This window comes from Osmia lignaria, unplaced genomic scaffold (assembly GCF_051020975.1).
Source record: "Osmia lignaria lignaria isolate PbOS001 unplaced genomic scaffold, iyOsmLign1 scaffold0006, whole genome shotgun sequence".
Classification (NCBI taxonomy): Eukaryota; Metazoa; Arthropoda; class Insecta; order Hymenoptera; family Megachilidae; genus Osmia; species Osmia lignaria.
This window is the reverse complement of record NW_027478163.1, coordinates 2453708-2476462: the sequence shown is the minus strand read 5'-3', so window position 1 is coordinate 2476462 and position 22755 is coordinate 2453708.

The following is a 22755-nucleotide window of genomic DNA, read 5'->3' as shown; positions in this document are numbered from 1 at the left end:
GGTGCGGCTTCGGAACTTTTAAATATCTCGATATATCTCGAAAACTACGCTTCTGATCAAAAAATATCATAGAACATAAATTGTAGGAAACATAATTCTCTATAAAAAACGTCTCTTAACATTTTGCCATAGCTCGCTTTGTTTCCGAGATATTTGCAGATTCAGCTCAAAGGAACTGGCCTGACGGACATATTTCGAGATATTTCTTCTTCTTGTTGTTCTTCCTCTGCACAGCTAAGCTGGAAGTGGCATTTGCAGCTCGCAATAGTGCAGAGTTATCTCAAAGAAAGGGGCCACGGTGTTTCTGTATCTCTATTATGTTGGTGCGGCTTCGGAACTTTTAAATATCTTGATATATCTCGAGAACTACGCATCTGATCAAAAAATATCATAGATCATAAAAAGTAGGAAACTTAATTCTCTACAAAAAAGGTATCTTAACATTTTGCCATAGCTCGCTTCGTTTCCGAGATATTTGCAGATATATCTCAAGGGAAGGGGCCTGACGGACATATTTCGAGATATTTCTTCTTCTTGTTGTTCTTCTTCTGCACAGCTAAGCTGGAAGTGGCATTTACAGCTCGCAATAGTGCAGAGTTATCTCAAAGAAAGGGGCCATGGTGTTTCTGTATCTCTATTATGTTGGTGCGGCTTCGGAACTTTTAAATATCTTGATATATCTCGAGAACTACGCATCTGATCAAAAAATATCATAGAACATAAAAAGTAGGAAACTTAATTCCCTACGAAAAAGGTCTCTTAACATTTTGCCAAGGCTCGCTTCGTTTCCGAGATATTTGCAGATTTATCTCAAGGGAAGGGGCCTGACGGACATATTTCGAGATATTTCTTCTTCTTGTTGTCCTTCTTCTGCACAGCTAAGCTGGAAGTGGCATTTACAGCTCGCAATCGTGCAGAGTTATCTCAAAGAAAGGGGCCACGGTGTTTCTGTATCTCTATTATGTTGGTGCGGCTTCGGAACTTTTAAATATCTTGATATATCTCGAGAACTACGCAGCTGATCAAAAAATATCATAGAACATGAAAAGTAGGAAACTTAATTCTCTACAAAAAAGGTCTCTTAACATTTCGCCATAGCTCGCTTCGTTTCCGAGATATTTGCAGATTTATCTCAAGGGAAGGGGCCTGACGGACATATTTCGAGATATTTCTTCTTCTTGTTGTTCTTCTTCTGCACAGCTAACCTGGAAGTGGCATTTGCGGCTCGCACTAGTGCAGAGTTATCTCAAAGAAAGGGGCCACGGTGTTTCTGTATCCCTATTATGTTGGTGCGGCTTCGGAACTTTTAAATACCTCGATATATCTCGAAAACTACGCTTCTGATCAAAAAATATCATACAACATAAATTGTAGGAAACATAATTCTCTACAAAAAACGTCTCTTAACATTTTGCCATAGCTCGCTTCGTTTCCGAGATATTTGCAGATTCAGCTCAAAGGAACTGGCCTGACGGACATATTTCGAGATATTTCTTCTTCTTGTTGTTCTTCCTCTGCACAGCTAAGCTGGAAGTGGCATTTGCAGCTCGCAATAGTGCAGAGTTATCTCAAAGAAAGGGGCCACGGTGTTTCTGTATCCCTATTATGTTGGTGCGGCTTCGGAACTTTTAAATATCTCGATATATCTCGAAAACTACGCTTCTGATCAAAAGATATCATAGAACATAAATTGTAGGAAACATAATTCTCTACAAAAAACGTCTCTTAACATTTTGCCATAGCTCGCTTCGTTTCCGAGATATTTGCAGATTTATCTCAAGGGAAGGGGCCTAACGGACATATTTCGAGATATTTCTTCTTCTTGTTGTTCTTCTTCTGCACAGCTAAGCTGGAAGTGGCATTTGCAGCTCGCAATAGTGCAGAGTTATCTCAACGAAAGGGGCCACGGTGTTTCTGTATCTCTATTATGTTGGTGCGGCTTCGGAACTTTTAAATATCTCGATATATCTCGAAAACTACGCTTCTCACCAAAAAATATCATAGAACATAAATTGTACAAAACATAATTCTCTACAAAAAAGGTCTCTTAACATTTTGCCATAGCTCGCTTCGTTTCCGAGATATTTGCAGATATATCTCAAGGGAAGGGGCCTGACGGACATATTTCGAGATATTTCTTCTTCTTGTTGTTCTTCTTCTGCACAGCTAAGCTGGAAGTGGCGTTTGCGGCTCGCACTAGTGCAGAGTTATCTCAACGAAAGGGGCCACGGTGTTTCTGTATCTCTATTATGTTGGTGCGGCTTCGGAACTTTTAAATATCTCGATATATCTCGAAAACTACGCTTCTGATCAAAAAATATCATAGAACATAAATTGTAGGAAACATAATTCTCTACAAAAAAGGTCTCTTAACATTTTGCCATAGCTCGCTTCGTTTCCGAGATATTTGCAGATATATCTCAAGGGAAGGGGCCTGACGGACATATTTCGAGATATTTCTTCTTCTTGTTGTTCTTCTTCTGCACAGCTAAGCTGGAAGTGGCATTTACAGCTCGCAATAGTGCAGAGTTATCTCAGAGAAAGGGGCCACGGTGTTTCTGTATCTCTATTATGTTGGTGCGGCTTCGGAACTTTTAAATATCTTGATATATCTCGAGAACTACGCATCAGATCAAAAAATATGATAGAACATAAAAAGTAGGAAACTTAATTCTCTACAAAAAAGGTCTCTTAACATTTTGCCATAGCTCGCTTCGTTTCCGAGATATTTGCAGATATATCTCAAGGGAAGGGGCCTGACGGACATATTTCGAGATATTTCTTCTTCTTGTTGTTCTTCTTCTGCACAGCTAAGCTGGAAGTGGCATTTGCGGCTCGCACTAGTGCAGAGTTATCTCAAAGAAAGGGGCCACGGTGTTTCTGTATCCCTATTATGTTGGTGCGGCTTCGGAACTTTTAAATATCTTGATATATCTCGAGAACTACGCATCTGATCAAAAAATATCATAGAACATAAAAAGTAGGAAACTTAATTCTCTACAAAAAAGGTCTCTTAACAATTGGCCATAGCTCGCTTCGTTTCCGAGATATTTGCAGATTCATCTCAAGGGAAGGGGCCTGGCGGACATATTTCGAGATATTTCTTCTTCTTGTTGTTCTTCTTCTGCACAGCTAAGCTGGAAGTGGCATTTGCGGCTCGCACTAGTGCAGAGTTATCTCAAAGAAAGGGGCCACGGTGTTTCTGTATCCCTATTATGTTGGTGCGGCTTCGGAACTTTTAAATATCTCGATATATCTCGAAAACTACGCTTCTGATCAAAAAATATCATAGAACATAAATTGTAGGAAACATAATTCTCTACAAAAAATGTCTCTTAACATTTTGCCATAGCTCGCTTCGTTTCCGAGATATTTGCAGATTTATCTCAAGGGAAGGGGCCTGACGGACATATTTCGAGATATTTCTTCTTCTTGTTGTTCTTCTTCTGCACAGCTAAGCTGGAAGTGGCATTTGCGGCTCGCACTAGTGCAGAGTTATCTCAACGAAAGGGGCCACGGTGTTTCTGTATCTCTATTATGTTGGTGCGGCTTCGGAACTTTTAAATATCTCGATATATCTCGAAAACTACGCTTCTGATCACAAAATATCATAGAACATAAATTGTAGTAAACATAATTCTCTACAAAAAAGGTCTCTTAACATTTTGCCATAGCTCGCTTCGTTTCCGAGATATTTGCAGATATATCTCAAGGGAAGGGGCCTGACGGACATATTTCGAGATATTTCTTCTTCTTGTTGTTCTTCTTCTGCACAGCTAAGCTGGAAGTGGCATTTACAGCTCGCAATAGTGAAGAGTTATCTCAAAGAAAGTGGCCACGGTGTTTCTGTATCTCTATTATGTTGGTGCGGCTTCGGAACTTTTAAATATCTTGATATATCTCGAGAAATACGCATCAGATCAAAAAATATGATAGAACATAAATTGTAGGAAACATAATTCTTTACAAAAAACGTCTCTTAACATTTTGCCATAGCTCGCTTCGTTTCCGAGATATTTGCAGATTCAGCTCAAAGGAACTGGCCTGACGGACATATTTCGAGATATTTCTTCTTCTTGTTGTTCTTCCTCTGCACAGCTAAGCTGGAAGTGGCATCTGCAGCTCGCAATAGTGCAGAGTTATCTCAAAGAGAGGGGCCACGGTGTTTCTGTATCTCTATTATGTTGGTGCGGCTTCGGAACTTTTAAATATCTTGATATATCTCGAGAACTACGCATCTGATCAAAAAATATCATAGAACATGAAAAGTAGGAAACTTAATTCTCTACAAAAAAGGTCTCTCAACATTTTGCCATAGCTCGCTTCGTTTCCGAGATATTTGCAGATTTATCTCAAGGGAAGGGGCCTGACGGACATATTTCGAGATATTCCTTCTTCTTGTTGTTCTTCTTCTGCACAGCTAAGGTGGAAGTGGCATTTGCGGCTCGCACTAGTGCAGAGTTATCTCAAAGAAAGGGGCCACGGTGTTTCTGTATCTCTATTATGTTGGTGCGGCTTCGGAACTTTTAAATATCTCGATATATCTCGAAAACTACGCTGCTGATCAAAAAATATCATAGAACATAAATTGTAGGAAACATAATTCTCTACAAAAAAGGTCTCTTAACATTTTGCCATAGCTCTCTTCGTTTCCGAGATATTTGCAGATTTATCTCAAGGGAAGGGGCCTGACGGACATATTTCGAGATATGTCTTCTTCTTGTTGTTCTTCTTCTGCACAGCTAAGCTGGAAGTGACATTTACAGCTCGCAATAGTGCAGAGTTATCTCAAAGAAAGGGGCCACGGTGTTTCTGTATCTCTATTATGTTGGTGCGGCTTCGGAACTTTTAAATATCTTGATATATCTCGAGAACTACGCATCAGATCAAAAAATATCATAGAACATAAATTGTAGGAAACATAATTCTCTACAAAAAAGGTCTCTTAACATTTTGCCATAGCTCGCTTCGTTTCCGAGATATTTGCAGATATATCTCAAGGGAAGGGGCCTGACGGACATATTTCGAGATATGTCTTCTTCTTGTTGTTCTTCTTCTGCACAGCTAAGCTGGAAGTGGCATTTACAGCTCGCAATAGTGCAGAGTTATCTCAAAGAAAGGGGCCACGGTGTTTCTGTATCTCTATTATGTTGGTGCGGCTTCGGAACTTTTAAATATCTTGATATATCTCGCGAACTACGCATCTGATCAAAAAATATCATAGAACATGAAAAGTAGGAAACTTAATTCTCTACAAAAAAGGTCTCTTAACATTTTGCCATAGCTCGCTTCGTTTCCGAGATATTTGCAGATTTATCTCAAGGGAAGGGGCCTGACGGACATATTTCGAGATATTTCTTCTTCTTGTTGTTCTTCTTCTGCACAGCTAAACTGGAAGTGGCATTTCCAGCTCGCAATAGTGCAGAGTTATCTCAAAGAGAGGGGCCACGGTGTTTCTGTATCTCTATTATGTTGGTGCGGCTTCGGAACTTTTAAATATCTTGATATATCTCGAGAACTACGCATCTGATCAAAAAATATCATAGAACATAAAAAGTAGGAAACTTAATTCTCTACAAAAAAGGTCTCCTAACATTTTGCCGTAGCTCGCTTCGTTTCCGAGATATTTGCAGATATATCTCAAGGGAAGGGGCCTGACGGACATATTTCGAGATATTTCCTCTTCTTGTTGTTCTTCTTCTGCACAGCTAAGCTGGAAGTAGCATTTGCGGCTCGCACTAGTGCAGAGTTATCTCAAAGAAAGGGGCCACGGTGTTTCTGTATCCCTATTATGTTGGTGCGGCTTCGGAACTTTTAAATATCTCGATATATCTCGAAAACTACGCTTCTGATCAAAAAATATCATAGAACATAAATTGTAGGAAACATAATTCTCTACAAAAAACGTCTCTTAACATTTTGCCATAGCTCGCTTCGTTTCCGAGATATTTGCAGATTCAGCTCAAAGGAACTGGCCTGACGGACATATTTCGAGATATTTCTTCTTCTTGTTGTTCTTCCTCTGCACAGCTAAGCTGGAAGTGGCATTTGCAGCTCGCAATAGTGCAGAGTTATCTCAAAGAAACGGGCCACGGTGTTTCTGTATCTCTATTATGTTGGTGCGGCTTCGGAACTTTTAAATATCTTGATATATCTCGAGAACTACGCATCTGATCAAAAAATATCATAGAACATGAAAAGTAGGAAACTTAATTCTCTACAAAAAAGGTCTCTCAACATTTTGCCATAGCTCGCTTCGTTTCCGAGATATTTGCAGATTTATCTCAAGGGAAGGGGCCTGACGGACATATTTCGAGATATTCCTTCTTCTTGTTGTTCTTCTTCTGCACAGCTAAGGTGGAAGTGGCATTTGCGGCTCGCACTAGTGCAGAGTTATCTCAAAGAAAGGGGCCACGGTGTTTCTGTATCTCTATTATGTTGGTGCGGCTTCGGAACTTTTAAATATCTCGATATATCTCGAAAACTACGCTGCTGATCAAAAAATATCATAGAACATAAATTGTAGGAAACATAATTCTCTACAAAAAAGGTCTCTTAACATTTTGCCATAGCTCTCTTCGTTTCCGAGATATTTGCAGATTTATCTCAAGGGAAGGGGCCTGACGGACATATTTCGAGATATGTCTTCTTCTTGTTGTTCTTCTTCTGCACAGCTAAGCTGGAAGTGACATTTACAGCTCGCAATAGTGCAGAGTTATCTCAAAGAGAGGGGCCACGGTGTTTCTGTATCTCTATTATGTTGGTGCGGCTTCGGAACTTTTAAATATCTTGATATATCTCGAGAACTACGCATCTGATCAAAAAATATCATAGAACATAAAAAGTAGGAAACTTAATTCTCTACAAAAAAGGTCTCTCAACATTTTGCCATAGCTCGCTTCGTTTCCGAGATATTTGCAGATTTATCTCAAGGGAAGGGGCCTGACGGACATATTTCGAGATATTTCTTCTTCTTGTTGTTCTTCTTCTGCACAGCTAAGCTGGAAGTGGCATTTACAGCTCGCAATAGTGCAGAGTTATCTCAAAGAAAGGGGCCACGGTGTTTCTGTATCTCTATTATGTTGGTGCGGCTTCGGAACTTTTAAATATCTTGATATATCTCGAGAACTACGCATCAGATCAAAAAATATCATAGAACATAAATTGTAGGAAACATAATTCTCTACAAAAAAGGTCTCTTAACATTTTGCCATAGCTCGCTTCGTTTCCGAGATATTTGCAGATATATCTCAAGGGAAGGGGCCTGACGGACATATTTCGAGATATGTCTTCTTCTTGTTGTTCTTCTTCTGCACAGCTAAGCTGGAAGTGGCATTTACAGCTCGCAATAGTGCAGAGTTATCTCAAAGAAAGGGGCCACGGTGTTTCTGTATCTCTATTATGTTGGTGCGGCTTCGGAACTTTTAAATATCTTGATATATCTCGCGAACTACGCATCTGATCAAAAAATATCATAGAACATGAAAAGTAGGAAACTTAATTCTCTACAAAAAAGGTCTCTTAACATTTTGCCATAGCTCGCTTCGTTTCCGAGATATTTGCAGATTTATCTCAAGGGAAGGGGCCTGACGGACATATTTCGAGATATTTCTTCTTCTTGTTGTTCTTCTTCTGCACAGCTAAACTGGAAGTGGCATTTCCAGCTCGCAATAGTGCAGAGTTATCTCAAAGAGAGGGGCCACGGTGTTTCTGTATCTCTATTATGTTGGTGCGGCTTCGGAACTTTTAAATATCTTGATATATCTCGAGAACTACGCATCTGATCAAAAAATATCATAGAACATAAAAAGTAGGAAACTTAATTCTCTACAAAAAAGGTCTCCTAACATTTTGCCGTAGCTCGCTTCGTTTCCGAGATATTTGCAGATATATCTCAAGGGAAGGGGCCTGACGGACATATTTCGAGATATTTCCTCTTCTTGTTGTTCTTCTTCTGCACAGCTAAGCTGGAAGTAGCATTTGCGGCTCGCACTAGTGCAGAGTTATCTCAAAGAAAGGGGCCACGGTGTTTCTGTATCCCTATTATGTTGGTGCGGCTTCGGAACTTTTAAATATCTCGATATATCTCGAAAACTACGCTTCTGATCAAAAAATATCATAGAACATAAATTGTAGGAAACATAATTCTCTACAAAAAACGTCTCTTAACATTTTGCCATAGCTCGCTTCGTTTCCGAGATATTTGCAGATTCAGCTCAAAGGAACTGGCCTGACGGACATATTTCGAGATATTTCTTCTTCTTGTTGTTCTTCCTCTGCACAGCTAAGCTGGAAGTGGCATTTGCAGCTCGCAATAGTGCAGAGTTATCTCAAAGAAACGGGCCACGGTGTTTCTGTATCTCTATTATGTTGGTGCGGCTTCGGAACTTTTAAATATCTTGATATATCTCGAGAACTACGCATCTGATCAAAAAATATCATAGAACATAAAAAGTAGGAAACTTAATTCTCTACAAAAAAGGTCTCTTAACATTTTACCATAGCTCGCTTCGTTTCCGAGATATTTGCAGATGTATCTCAAGGGAAGGGGCCTGACGGACATTTTTCGAGATATTTCTTCTTCTTGTTGTTCTTCTTCTGCACAGCTAAGCTGGAAGTGGCATTTGCAGCTCGCAATGGTGCAGAGTTATCTCAAAGAAAGGGGCCACGGTGTTTCTGTATCTCTATTATGTTGGTGCGGCTTCGGAACTTTTAAATATCTCGATATATCTCGAAAACTACGCTTCTGATCAAAAAATATCATAGAACATAAATTGTAGGAAACATAATTCTCTACAAAAAACGTCTCTTAACATTTTGCCATAGCTCGCTTCGTTTCCGAGATATTTGCAGATTCAGCTCAAAGGAACGGGCCTGACGGACATATTTCGAGATACTTCTTCTTCTTGTTGTTCTTCTTCTGCACAGCTAAGCTGGAAGTGGCATTTGGGGCTCGCACTAGTGCAGAGTTATCTCAAAGAAAGGGGCCACGGTGTTTCTGTATCTCTATTATGTTGGTGCGGCTTCGGAACTTTTAAATATCTCGATATATCTCGAAAACTACGCTTCTGATCAAAAAATATCATAGAACATAAATTGTAGGAAACATAATTCTCTACAAAAAAGGTCTCTTAACATTTTGCCATAACTCTCTTCGTTTCCGAGATATTTGCAGATTTATCTCAAAGGAAGGGGCCTGACGGACATATTTCGAGATATTTCTTCTTCTTGTTGTTCTTCTTCTGCACAGCTAAACTGGAAGTGGCATTTCCAGCTCGCAATAGTGCAGAGTTATCTCAAAGAGAGGGGCCACGGTGTTTCTGTATCTCTATTATGTTGGTGCGGCTTCGGAACTTTTAAATATCTTGATATATCTCGAGAACTACGCATCTGATCAAAAAATATCATAGAAGATAAAAAGTAGGAAACTTAATTCTCTACACAAAAGGTCTCTTCACATTTTGCCATAGCTCGCTTCGTTTCCGAGATATGTGCAGATTTATCTCAAGGGAAGGGGCCTGACGGACATATTTCGAGATATTTCTTCTTCTTGTTGTTCTTCTTCTGCACAGCTAAGCTGGAAGTGGCATTTGCGGCTCGCACTAGTGCAGAGTTATCTCAAAGAAAGGGGCCACGGTGTTTCTGTATCTCTATTATGTTGGTGCGGCTTCGGAACTTTTAAATATCTCGATATATCTCGAAAACTACGCTTCTGATCAAAAAATATCATAGAACATAAAAAGTAGGAAACTTAATTCTCTACAAATAAGGTCTCTTAACATTTTGCCATAGCTCGCTTCGTTTCCGAGATATTTGCAGATTTATCTCAAGGGAAGGGGCCTGACGGACATTTTTCGAGATATTTCTTCTTCTTGTTGTTCTTCTTCTGCACAGCTAAGCTGGAAGTGGCATTTGCAGCTCGCAATAGTGCAGAGTTATCTCAAAGAAAGGGGCCACGGTGTTTCTGTATCTCTATTATGTTGGTGCGGCTTCGGAACTTTTGAATATCTTGATATATCTCGAGAACTACGCCTCTGATCGAAAAATATCGTAGAACATAAAAAGTAGGAAACTTAATTCTCTACAAAAAAGGTCTCTTGAGATTTTGCCATAGCTCGCTTCGTTTCCGAGATATTTGCAGATTTATCTCAAGGGAAGGGGCCTGACGGACATATTTCGAGATATTTCTTCTTCTTGTTGTTCTTCTTCTGCACAGCTAAGCTGGAAGTGGCATTTGCAGCTCGCAATAGTGCAGAGTTATCGCAAAGAAAGGGGCTACGGTGTTTCTGTATCTCTATTATGTTGGTGCGGCTTCGGAACTTTTAAATATCTTGATATATCTCGAGAACTACGCATCTGATCAAAAAATATCATAGAACATAAAAAGTAGGAAACTTAATTCTCTACAAAAAAGGTCTCTTAGCGTTTTGCAATAGCTCGCTTCGTTTCCGAGATATTTGCAGATTTATCTCAAGGGAAGGGTCCTGACGGACATATTTCGACATATTTCTTCTTCTTGTTGTTCTTCTTCTGCACAGCTAAGCTGGAAGTGGCATTTGCAGCTCGCAATAGTGCAGAGTTATCTCAAAGAAAGGGGCCACGGTGTTTCTGTACCTCTATTATGTTGGTGCAGCTTCGGAGCTTTTAAATATCTTGATATATCTCGAGAACTACGCATCTGATCAAAAAATATTATAGAACATAAAAAGTAGGAAACTTAATTCTCTACAAAAAAGGTCTCTTAACATTTTGCCATAGCTCGCTTCGTTTCCGAGATATTTGCAGATTTATCTCAAGGGAAGGGGCCTGACGGACATATTTCGAGATATTTCTTCTTCTTGTTGTTCTTCTTCTGCACAGCTAAGCTGGAAGTGGCATTTGCAGCGCGCAATAGTGCAGAGTTATCTCAAAGAAAGGGGCCACGGTGTTTCTGTATCTCTATTATGTTGGTGCGGCTTCGGAACTTTTAAATATCTTGATATATCTCGAGAACTACGCATCTGTTCAAAAAATATCATAGAGCATAAAAAGTAGGAATCCTAATTTTCTACAAAAAAGGTCTCTTAACATTTTGCCGTAGCTCGCTTCGTTTCCGAGATATTTGCAGATTTATCTCAAGGGAAGGGGCCTGACGGACATATTTCCAGATATTTCTTCTTCTTGTTGTTCTTCTTCTGCACAGCTAAGCTGGAAGTGGCATTTGCCGCTCGCAATAGTGCAGAGTTATCTCAAAGAAAGGGGCCACGGTGTTTCTGTATCTCTATTATGTTGGTGCGGCTTCGGAACTTTCAAATATCTTGATATATCTCGAGAACTACGCATCTGATCAAAAAATATCATAGAACATAAAAAGTAGGAAACCTAATTTTCTACAAAAAAGGTCTCTTAACATTTTGCCGTAGCTCGCTTCGTTTCCGAGATATTTGCAGATTTATCTCAAGGGAAGGGGCCTGACGGACATATTTCGAAATATTTCTTATTCTTGTTGTTCTTCTTCTGCACAGCTAAGCTGGAAGTGGCATTTGCAGCTCGCAATAGTGCAGAGTTATCTCAAAGAAAGGGGCCACGGTGTTTCTGTACCTCTATTATGTTGGTGCAGCTTCGGAGCTTTTAAATATCTTGATATATCTCGAGAACTACGCATCTGATCAAAAAATATCATAGAACATAAAAAGTAGGAAACTTAATTCTCTACAAAAAAGGTCTCTTAGCGTTTTGCAATAGCTCGCTTCGTTTCCGAGATATTTGCAGATTTATCTCAAGGGAAGGGTCCTGACGGACATATTTCGACATATTTCTTCTTCTTGTTGTTCTTCTTCTGCACAGCTAAGCTGGAAGTGGCATTTGCAGCGCGCAATAGTGCAGAGTTATCTCAAAGAAAGGGGCCACGGTGTTTCTGTATCTCTATTATGTTGGTGCGGCTTCGGAACTTTTAAATATCTTGATATATCTCGAGAACTACGCATCTGTTCAAAAAATATCATAGAACATAAAAAGTAGGAAACTTAATTCTCTACAAAAAAGGTCTCTTAACATTTTGCCATAGCTCGCTTCGTTTCCGAGATATTTGCAGATTTATCTCAAGGGAAGGGGCCTGACGGACATGTTTCGAGATATTTCTTCTTCTTGTTGTTCTTCTTCTGCACAGCTAAGCTGGAAGTGGCATTTGCAGCGCGCAATAGTGCAGAGTTACCTCAAAGAAAGGGGCCACGGTGTTTCTGTATCTCTATTATGTTGGTGCGGCTTCGGAACTTTTAAATATCTTGATATATCTCGAGAACTACGCATCTGTTCAAAAAATATCATAGAGCATAAAAAGTAGGAATCCTAATTTTCTACAAAAAAGGTCTCTTAACATTTTGCCGTAGCTCGCTTCGTTTCCGAGATATTTGCAGATTTATCTCAAGGGAAGGGGCCTGACGGACATATTTCCAGATATTTCTTCTTCTTGTTGTTCTTCTTCTGCACAGCTAAGCTGGAAGTGGCATTTGCCGCTCGCAATAGTGCAGAGTTATCTCAAAGAAAGGGGCCACGGTGTTTCTGTATCTCTATTATGTTGGTGCGGCTTCGGAACTTTCAAATATCTTGATATATCTCGAGAACTACGCATCTGATCAAAAAATATCATAGAACATAAAAAGTAGGAAACCTAATTTTCTACAAAAAAGGTCTCTTAACATTTTGCCGTAGCTCGCTTCGTTTCCGAGATATTTGCAGATTTATCTCAAGGGAAGGGGCCTGACGGACATATTTCGAAATATTTCTTATTCTTGTTGTTCTTCTTCTGCACAGCTAAGCTGGAAGTGGCATTTGCAGCTCGCAATAGTGCAGAGTTATCTCAAAGAAAGGGGCCACGGTGTTTCTGTACCTCTATTATGTTGGTGCAGCTTCGGAGCTTTTAAATATCTTGATATATCTCGAGAACTACGCATCTGATCAAAAAATATCATAGAACATAAAAAGTAGGAAACTTAATTCTCTACAAATAAGGTCTCTTAAGATTTTGCCATAGCTCGCTTCGTTTCCGAGATATTTGCAGATTTATCTCAAGGGAAGGGGCCTGACGGACATTTTTCGAGATATTTCTTCTTCTTGTTGTTCTTCTTCTGCACAGCTAAGCTGGAAGTGGCATTTGCGGCTCGCACTAGTGCAGAGTTATCTCAAAGAAAGGGGCCACGGTGTTTCTGTATCTCTATTATGTTGGTGCGGCTTCGGAACTTTTAAATATCTCGATATATCTCGAAAACTACGCTTCTGATCAAAAAATATCATAGAACATAAATTGTAGGAAACATAATTCTCTACAAAAAAGGTCTCTTAACATTTTGTCATAGCTCGCTTCGTTTCCGAGATATTTGCAGATTCAACTCAAAGGAACTGGCCTGACGGACATATTTCGAGATATTTCTTCTTCTTGTTGTTCTTCTTCTGCACAGCTAAGCTGGACGTGGCATTTACAGCTCGCAATAGTGCAGAGTTATCTCAAAGAAAGGGGCCACGGTGTTTCTGTATCTCTATTATGTTGGTGCGGCTTCGGAACTTTTAAATATCTTGATATATCTCGAGAACTACGCATCTGATCAAAAAATATCATAGAACATAAAAAGTAGGAAACTTAATTCTCTACAAATCAGGTCTCTTAACATTTTGCCATAGCTCGCTTCGTTTCCGAGATATTTGCAGATTTATCTCAAGGGAAGGGGCCTGACGGACATTTTTCGAGATATTTCTTCTTCTTGTTGTTCTTCTTCTGCACAGCTAAGCTGGAAGTGGCATTTGCAGCTCGCAATAGTGCAGAGTTATCTCGAAGAAAGGGGCCACGGTGTTTCTGTATCTCTATTATGTTGGTGCGGCTTCGGAACTTTAAATTATCTTTATATATCTCGAGAACTACGCATCTGATTAAAAAATATCATAGAACGTAAAAAGTAGGAAACTTAATTCTCTACAAATAAAGTCGCTTAACATTTTGCCATAGCTCGCTTCGTTTCCGAGATATTTGCAGATTTATCTCAAGGGAAGGGGCCTGACGGACATATTTCGAGATATTTCTTCTTCTTGTTGTTCTTCTTCTGCACAGCTAAACTGGAAGTGGCATTTCCAGCTCGCAATCATGCAGAGTTATCTCAAAGAGAGGGGCCACGGTGTTTCTGTATCTCTATTATGTTGGTGCGGCTTCGGAACTTTTAAATATCTTGATATATCTCGAGAACTACGCCTCTGATCGAAAAATATCATAGAACATGAAAAGTAGGAAACTTAATTCTCTACAAAAAAGGTCTCTTAACATTTTGCCATACCTCGCTTCGTTTCCGAGATATTTGCAGATTTATCTCAAGGGAAGGGGCCTGACGGACATATTTCGAGATATTTCTTCTTCTTGTTGTTCCTCTTCTGCACAGCTAAGCTGGAAGTGGCATTTGCAGCGCGCAATAGTGCAGAGTTATCTCAAAGAAACGGGCCACGGTGTTTCTGTATCTCTATTATGTTGGTGCGGCTTCGGAACTTTTAAATATCTTGATATATCTCGAGAACTACGCATCTGATCAAAAAATATCATAGAACATAAAAAGTAGGAAACCTAATTTTCTACAAAAAAGGTCTCTTAACATTTTGCCGTAGCTCGCTTCGTTTCCGAGATATTTGCAGATTTATCTCAAGGGAAGGGGCCTGACGGACATATTTCGAGATACTTCTTCTTCTTGTTGTTCTTCTTCTGCACAGCTAAGCTGGAAGTGGCATTTGCAGCTCGCAATAGTGCAGAGTTATCTCAAAGGAAGGGGCCACGGTGTTTCTGTATCTCTATTATGTTGGTGCGGCTTCGGAACTTTTAAGTATCTCGATATATCTCGAAAACTACGCTTCTGATCAAAAAATATCATAGAACATAAATTGTAGGAAACATAATTCTCTACAAAAAAGGTCTCTTAACATTTTGCCATAGCTCGCTTCGTTTCGGAGATATTTGCAGATATATCTCAAGGGCAGGGGCCTGACGGACATATTTCGAGATATTTCTTCTTCTTGTTGTTCTTCTTCTGCACAGCTAAGCTGGAAGTGGCATTTGCAGCTCGCAATAGTGCAGAGTTATCTCAAAGAAAGGGGCCACGGTGTTTCTGTATCTCTATTATGTTGGTGCGGCTTCGGAACTTTTAAATATCTTGATATATCTCGAGAACTACGCATCTGATCAAAAAATATCGTAGAACATAAAAAGTAGGAAACTTAATTCTCTACAAATAAGGTCTCTAAACACTTTTGCCATAGCTCGCTTGGTTTCCGAGATATTTGCAGATTTATCTCAAGGGAAGGGGCCTGACGGACATATTTCGAGATATTCCTTCTTCTTGTTGTTCTTCTTCTGCACAGCTAAGCTGGAAGTGGCATTTGCAGCTCGCAATAGTGCAGAGTTACCTCAAAGAAAGGGGCCACGGTGTTTCTGTATCTCTATTATGTTGGTGCCGCTTCGGAACTTTTAAATATCAGGATATATCTCGAGAACTACGCATCTGATCAAAAAATATCATAGAACATAAAAAGTAGGAAACTTAATTCTCTACAAAAATGGTCTCTTAACATTTTGCCATAGCTCGCTTCGTTTCCGAGATATTTGCAGATTTATCTCAAGGGAAGGGGCCTGACGGACATATTTCGAGATATTTCTTCTTCTTGTTGTTCTTCTTCTGCACAGCTAAGCTGGAAGTGGCATTTGCAGCTCGCAGTAGTGCAGAGTTATCTCAAAGAAAGGGGCCACGGTGTTTCTGTATCTCTATTATGTTGGTGCGGCTTCGGAACTTTTAAATATCTTGATATATCTCGAGAACTACGCATCTGATCAGAAAATATCATAGAACATAAAAAGTAGGAAACTTAATTCTCTACAAAAAAGGTCTCTTAACATTTTGCCATAGCTCGCTTCGTTTCCGAGATATTTGCAGATTTATCTCAAGGGAAGGGGCCTGACGGACATATTTCGAGATATTTCTTCTTCTTGTTGTTCTTCTTCTGCACAGCTAAGCTGGAAGTGGCATTTGCAGCTCGCAATAGTGCAGAGTTACCTCAAAGAAAGGGGCCACGGTGTTTCTGTATCTCTATTATGTTGGTGCCGCTTCGGAACTTTTAAATATCAGGATATATCTCGAGAACTACGCATCTGATCAAAAAATATCATAGAACATAAAAAGTAGGAATCCTAATTTTCTACAAAAAAGGTCTCTTAACATCTTGCCGTAGCTCGCTTCGTTTCCGAGATATTTGCAGATTTATCTCAAGGGAAGGGGCCTGACGGACATATTTCCAGATATTTCTTCTTCTTGTTGTTCTTCTTCTGCACAGCTAAGCTGGAAGTGGCATTTGCAGCTCGCAATAGTGCAGAGTTACCTCAAAGAAAGGGGCCACGGTGTTTCTGTATCTCTATTATGTTGGTGCGGCTTCGGAACTTTTAAATATCTTGATATATCTCGAGAACTACGCATCTGATCAAAAAATATCATAGAACATAAAAAGTAGGAAACTTAATTCTCTACAAAAAAGGTCTCTTAACATTTTGCCATAGCTCGCTTCGTTTCCGAGATATTTGCAGATTTATCTCAAGGGAAGGGGCCTGACGGACATATTTCGAGATATTTCTTCTTCTTGTTGTTCTTCTTCTGCACAGCTAAGCTGGAAGTGGCATTTGCAGCTCGCAATAGTGCAGAGTTACCTCAAAGAAAGGGGCCACGGTGTTTCTGTATCTCTATTATGTTGGTGCCGCTTCGGAACTTTTAAATATCAGGATATATCTCGAGAACTACGCATCTGATCAAAAAATATCATAGAACATAAAAAGTAGGAATCCTAATTTTCTACAAAAAAGGTCTCTTAACATCTTGCCGTAGCTCGCTTCGTTTCCGAGATATTTGCAGATTTATCTCAAGGGAAGGGGCCTGACGGACATATTTCCAGATATTTCTTCTTCTTGTTGTTCTTCTTCTGCACAGCTAAGCTGGAAGTGGCATTTGCAGCTCGCAATAGTGCAGAGTTATCTCAAAGAAAGGGGCCACGGTGTTTCTGTATCTCTATTATGTTGGTGCGGCTTCGGAACTTTTAAACATCTTGATATATCTCGAGAACTACGCATCTGATCAAAAAATATCGTAGAACATAAAAAGTAGGAAACTTAATTCTCTACAAATAAGGTCTCTTAACATTTTGCGATAGCTCGCTTGGTTTCCGAGATATTTGCAGATTTATCTCAAGGGAAGGGGCCTGACGGACATATTTCGAGATATTTCTTCTTCTTGTTGTTCTTCTTCTGCACAGCTAAGCTGGAAGTGGCATTTGCAGCTCGCAATAGTGCAGAGTTACCTCAAAGAAAGGGGCCACGGTGTTTCTGTATCTCTATTATGTTGGTGCGGCTTCGGAACTTTTAAATATCTTGATATATCTCGAGAACTACGCATCTGACCAAAAAATATCATAGAACATAAAAAGTAGGAAACTTAATTCTCTACAAAAAAGGTCTCTTAACATTTTGCCATAGCTCGCTTCGTTTCCGAGATATTTGCAGATTTATCTCAAGGGAAGGGGCCTGACGGACATATTTCGAGATATTTCTTCTTCTTGTTGTTCTTCTTCTGCACAGCTAAGCTGGAAGTGGCATTTGCAGCGCGCAATAGTGCAGAGTTATCTCAAAGAAAGGGGCCACGGTGTTTCTGTATGTCTATTATGTTGGTGCGGCTTCGGAACTTTTAAATATCTTGATATATCTCGAGAACTACGCATCTGTTCAAAAAATATCATAGAACATAAAAAGTAGGAATCCTAATTTTCTACAAAAAAGGTCTCTTAACATTTTGCCGTAGCTCGCTTCGTTTCCGAGATATTTGCAGATTTATCTCAAGGGAAGGGGCCTGACGGACATATTTCCAGATATTTCTTCTTCTTGTTGTTCTTCTTCTGCACAGCTAAGCTGGAAGTGGCATTTGCAGCTCGCAATAGTGCAGAGTTATCGCAAAGAAAGGGGCCACGGTGTTTCTGTATCTCTATTATGTTGGTGCGGCTTCGGAACTTTTAAATATCTTGATATATCTCGAGAACTACGCATCTGATCAAAAAATATCATAGAACATAAAAAGTAGGAAACCTAATTTTCTACAAAAAAGGTCTCTTAACATTTTGCCGTAGCTCGCTTCGTTTCCGAGATATTTGCAGATTTATCTCAAGGGAAGGGGCCTGACGGACATATTTCGAAATATTTCTTATTCTTGTTGTTCTTCTTCTGCACAGCTAAGCTGGAAGTGGCATTTGCAGCTCGCAATAGTGCAGAGTTATCTCAAAGAAAGGGGCCACGGTGTTTCTGTACCTCTATTATGTTGGTGCAGCTTCGGAGCTTTTAAGTATCTTGATATATCTCGAGAACTACGCATCTGATCAAAAAATATCATAGAACATAAAAAGTAGGAAACTTAATTCTCTGCAAAAAAGGTCTCTTAACATTTTGCCATAGCTCGCTTCGTTTCCGAGATATTTGCAGATTTATCTCAAGGGAAGGGGCCTGACGGACATATTTCGAGATATTTCTTCTTCTTGTTGTTCTTCTTCTGCACAGCTAAGCTGGAAGTGGCATTTGCTGCGCGCAATAGTGCAGTTATCTCAAAGAAAGGGGCCACGGTGTTTCTGTATCTCTATTATGTTGGTGCGGCTTCGGAACTTTTAAATATCTTGATATATCTCGAGAACTACGCATCTGATCAAAAAATATCATAGAACATAAAAAGTAGGAAACTTAATTCTCTACAAAAAAGGTCTCTTAACATTTTCCCATAACTGGCATCGTTTCCGAGATATTTGCAGATTTATCTCAAGGGAAGGGGCCTGACGGACATATTCCGAGATATTTCTTTTTCTTGTTGTTCCTCTTCTGCACAGCTAAGCTGGAACTGGCATTTGCAGGTCGCAATAGTGCAGAGTTATCTCAAAGAAAGGGGCCACGGTGTTTCTGTATCTCTATTATGTTGGTGCGGCTTCGGAACTTTTAAATATCTCGATATATCTCGAAAACTACGCTTCTGATCAAAAAATATCAGAGAACGTAAATTGTAGGAAACGTAATTCTCTACAAAAAAGGTCTCTTAACATTTTGCCGTAGCTCGCTTCGTTTCCGAGATATTTGCAGATTTATCTCAAGGGAAGGGGCCTGACGGACATATTTCGAAATATTTCTTATTCTTGTTGTTCTTCTTCTGCACAGCTAAGCTGGAAGTGGCATTTGCAGCTCGCAATAGTGCAGAGTTATCTCAACGAAAGGGGCCACGGTGTTTCTGTATCTCTATTATGTTGGTGCGGCTTCGGAACTTTTAAATATCTCGATATATCTCGAAAACTACGCATCAGATCAAAAAATATGATAGAACATAAAAAGTAGGAAACTTAATTCTCTACAAAAAAGGTCTTTTAACGTTTTGCAATAGCTCGCTTCGTTTCCGAGATATTTGCAGATTTATCTCAAGGGAAGGGTCCTGACGGACATATTTCGAGATATTTCTTCTTCTTGTTGTTCTTCTTCTGCACAGCTAAACTGGAAGTGGCATTTCCAGCTCGCAATCATGCAGAGTTATCTCAAAGAGAGGGGCCACGGTGTTTCTGTATCTCTATTATGTTGGTGCGGCTTCGGAACTTTTAAATATCTTGATATATCTCGAGAACTACGCCTCTGATCGAAAAATATCATAGAACATGAAAAGTAGGAAACTTAATTCTCTACAAAAAAGGTCTCTTAACATTTTGCCATAGCTCGCTTCGTTTCCGAGATATTTGCAGATTTATCTCAAGGGAAGGGGCCTGACGGACATATTTCGAGATATTTCTTCTTCTTGTTGTTCCTCTTCTGCACAGCTAAGCTGGAAGTGGCATTTGCAGGTCGCAATAGTGCAGAGTTATCTCAAAGAAAGGGGCCACGGTGTTTCTGTATCTCTATTATGTTGGTGCGGCTTCGGAACTTTTAAATATCTCGATATATCTCGAAAACTACGCTTCTGATCAAAAAATATCAGAGAACGTAAATTGTAGGAAACATAATTCTCTACAAAAAAGGTCTCTTAACATTTTGCCGTAGCTCGCTTCGTTTCCGAGATATTTGCAGATTTATCTCAAGGGAAGGGGCCTGACGGACATATTTCGAAATATTTCTTATTCTTGTTGTTCTTCTTCTGCACAGCTAAGCTGTAAGTGGCATTTGCAGCTCGCAATAGTGCAGAGTTATCTCAAAGAAAGGGGCCACGGTGTTTCTGTACCTCTATTATGTTGGTGCAGCTTCGGAGCTTTTAAATATCTTGATATATCTCGAGAACTACGCCTCTGATCGAAAAATATCATAGAACATGAAAAGTAGGAAACTTAATTCTCTACAAAAAAGGTCTCTTAACATTTTGCCATAGCTCGCTTCGTTTCCGAGATATTTGCAGATTTATCTCAAGGGAAGGGGCCTGACGGACATATTTCGAGATATTTCTTCTTCTTGTTGTTCCTCTTCTGCACAGCTAAGCTGGAAGTGGCATTTGCAGCGCGCAATAGTGCAGAGTTATCTCAAAGAAACGGGCCACGGTGTTTCTGTATCTCTATTATGTTGGTGCGGCTTCGGAACTTTTAAATATCTTGATATATCTCGAGAACTACGCATCTGATCAAAAAATATCATAGAACATAAAAAGTAGGAAACTTAATTCTCTACAAAAAAGGTCTCTTAACATTTTGCCATAGCTCGCTTCGTTTCCGAGATATTTGCAGATGTATCTCGAGGGAAGGGGCCTGACGGACATATTTCGAGATATTTCTTCTTCTTGTTGTTCTTCTTCTGCACAGCTAAGCTGGAAGCGGCATTTGCGGCTCGCACTAGTGCAGAGTTATCTCAAAGAAAGGGGCCACGGTGTTTCTGTATCTCTATTATGTTGGTGCGGCTTCGGATCTTTTAAATATCTCGATATATCTCGAAAACTACGCTTCTGATCAAAAAATATCATAGAACATAAATTGTAGAAAACTTAATTCTCTACAAAAAAGGTCTCTTAACATTTTGCCATAGCTCTCTTCGTTTCCGAGATATTTCCAGATTTATCTCAAGGGAAGGGGCCTGACGGACATATTTCGAGATACTTCTTCTTCTTGTTGTTCTTCTTCTGCACAGCTAAGCTGGAAGTGGCATTTGCTGCGCGCAATAGTGCAGAGTTATCTCAAAGAAAGGGGCCACGGTGTTTCTGTATCTCTATTATGTTGTTGCGGCTTCGGAACTTTTAAATATCTTGATATATCTCGAGAACTACGCATCTGATCAAAAAATATCATAGAAGAGAAAAAGTAGGAAACTTAATTCTCTACAAAAAAGGTCTCTTAACATTTTCCCATAACTGGCATCGTTTCCGAGATATTTGCAGATTTAGCTCAAGGGAAGGGCCTGACGGACATATTCCGAGATATTTCTTCTTCTTGTTGTTCCTCTTCTGCACAGCTAAGCTGGAAGTGGCATTTGCTGCGCGCAATAGTGCAGAGTTATCTCAAAGAAAGGGGCCACGGTGTTTCTGTATCTCTATTATGTTGGTGCGGCTTCGGAACTTTTAAATATCTTGATATATCTCGAGAACTACGCATCTGATCAAAAAATATCATAGAACATAAAAAGTAGGAAACTTAATTCTCTACAAAAAAGGTCTCTTAACATTTTCCCATAACTGGCATCGTTTCCGAGATATTTGCAGATTTAGCTCAAGGGAAGGGGCCTGACGGACATATTCCGAGATATTTCTTCTTCTTGTTATTCCTCTTCTGCACAGCTAAGCTGGAAGTGGCATTTGCAGGTCGCAATAGTGCAGAGTTATCTCAAAGAAAGGGGCCACGGTGTTTCTGTATCTCTATTATGTTGGTGCGGCTTCGGAACTTTTAAATATCTCGATATATCTCGAAAACTACGCTTCTGATCAAAAAATATCAGAGAACGTAAATTGTAGGAAACATAATTCTCTACAAAAAAGGTCTCTTAACATTTTGCCGTAGCTCGCTTCGTTTCCGAGATATTTGCAGATTTATCTCAAGGGAAGGGGCCTGACGGACATATTTCGAAATATTTCTTATTCTTGTTGTTCTTCTTCTGCACAGCTAAGCTGGAAGTGGCATTTGCAGCTCGCAATAGTGCAGAGTTATCTCAAAGAAAGGGGCCACGGTGTTTCTGTACCTCTATTATGTTGGTGCAGCTTCGGAGCTTTTAAATATCTTGATATATCTCGAGAACTACGCCTCTGATCGAAAAATATCATAGAACATGAAAAGTAGGAAACTTAATTCTCTACAAAAAAGGTCTCTTAACATTTTGCCATAGCTCGCTTCGTTTCCGAGATATTTGCAGATTTATCTCAAGGGAAGGGGCCTGACGGACATATTTCGAGATATTTCTTCTTCTTGTTGTTCCTCTTCTGCACAGCTAAGCTGGAAGTGGCATTTGCAGCGCGCAATAGTGCAGAGTTATCTCAAAGAAACGGGCCACGGTGTTTCTGTATCTCTATTATGTTGGTGCGGCTTCGGAACTTTTAAATATCTTGATATATCTCGAGAACTACGCATCTGATCAAAAAATATCATAGAACATAAAAAGTAGGAAACCTAATTTTCTACAAAAAAGGTCTCTTAACATTTTGCCGTAGCTCGCTTCGTTTCCGAGATATTTGCAGATTTATCTCAAGGGAAGGGGCCTGACGGACATATTCCGAGATATTTCTTCTTCTTGTT